The sequence below is a fragment of the Macrotis lagotis genome, chromosome X, assembly GCF_037893015.1.
Source record: "Macrotis lagotis isolate mMagLag1 chromosome X, bilby.v1.9.chrom.fasta, whole genome shotgun sequence".
NCBI lineage: Eukaryota > Metazoa > Chordata > Mammalia > Peramelemorphia > Peramelidae > Macrotis > Macrotis lagotis.
The window spans coordinates 405,127,798-405,129,342 of record NC_133666.1 but is presented as its reverse complement, the minus strand read 5'-3'; the positions used below and the strand labels follow the sequence as shown (position 1 = coordinate 405,129,342).

The window sequence follows — 1,545 nt, the reverse complement described above, 5'->3', positions numbered from 1 at the left end:
AACTCAAAGGAAAGATTGGGGTAGAGTTGAGAAGAATGGGCTTCTAAAAAGTAAAATGGTGTAAGAAAAGATTTTTAAAGTTATCATCTTAGACAAAGAGTAAGAACTGATAACAGAGGAATGTTCATAGATCTGGAAACCCACCCTCATTGGGAATCAGTCAAAGAAGGAACGATACATATGTTATAGAAGGGTATAAAAATCTTTTAACTTCAAAAAGCAAATAAGAGGAGGCTGTAGGTAGGATACTAAATTAGTGGGTGAGAAAATAGGAAAAGGTGGGTGGCCCTGGGACTGCGGCGGGGCCAGCCGGGAGACCCGCTCCACCATGTTCCTGTCCTCATCCCTCCGCGCGGGGGCCGCCGCGCTCGTCGCCCACTGGGGGAGACAGATGAGATGCTTACACTAAACAGCTGTGCAAAGTGGAGCTGGAGGAGCCTTATTTGTGCACAGAGATACTCCTGAAAATAACCCAGATACTCCATTTGATTTTACACCAGAAAACTACAAGAGGATAGAAGCAATTGTAAAGAATTACCCAGAGGGACATAAAGCAGCAGCTGTACTTCCAGTACTGGACTTAGCCCAAAGGCAGAATGGATGGTTGCCCATCTCTGCCATGAACAAGGTTGCTGAAGTTTTGCAAGTACCTCCAATGAGAGTTTATGAAGTAGCAACTTTTTATACAATGTATAATCGAAAGCCAGTTGGAAAGTATCATATTCAAGTCTGTACCACTCTACACCTTGTATGCGTCAGGATTCTGACAGCATACTGGAGGCCATTCAGAAAAAGCTTGGTATTAAGGTTGGAGAAACTGCACCTGACAAGCTTTTCACACTAATAGAAGTAGAATGTTTAGGTGCCTGTGTAAATGCACCTATGGTTCAAATAAATGACAATTACTATGAAGATTTGACACCTAAGGATATTGAAGAGATACCTGATGACCTAAAAGCTGGCAATGTTCCAAAACCTGGACCAAGGAGTGAATGTTTCTCTTGTGAGCTTGCTGGTGGTCTTACATCTTTGACTGAGCCACCCAAAGGACCTGGTTTTGGTTTGCAATCAGGCCTCTAAGTAATTTGTATGAATTTGTTTAGGAACCCTAAACAAATCTGTGAAAATATTTCTCAGTACATTAAAATAAATTAAAACAAATCTCCCTACAAATGCAAATGTTTAATATTGTATATTTTGGTTTGTGTTTACCCTAGTGATGACATGACCTTTAAAATTAATACTATGTAATAAAACCACAGAATATCCTCTTTAAAAAAAATAGGATAAGGTGGTATATAGAAGGATGTGTGGATCAGTGGGAAGAAGGCATAGGATGTGTGGAAGAGAGGGATTGTTGGAAGGGTTGTAAGTTAAGGAATAGAAGGGCATATAATGAGTAAAGGTAAAGTAGAGGAATGAGAAGGTGTTGTGATTTCAAGAGATGTTTTAAAAATGAGAGTTACACACAGTTAATAAAGATCATGGGTAGAGTTTATAAGCTAAAAAAGCAGGAATAGTAGTCATGATCTCAGATAAAGTTAA

The 1,545-nt window shown here is 39.5% G+C and overlaps 1 pseudogene; it reads left to right on the top strand.

Annotated features, from left to right (window-relative positions):
- Positions 1–290: 290 nt before the first annotated feature.
- LOC141499739 (NADH dehydrogenase [ubiquinone] flavoprotein 2, mitochondrial pseudogene) lies at positions 291–1,150 on the top strand (annotated as a pseudogene).
- The last annotated feature ends 395 nt before the right edge of the window (positions 1,151–1,545 follow it).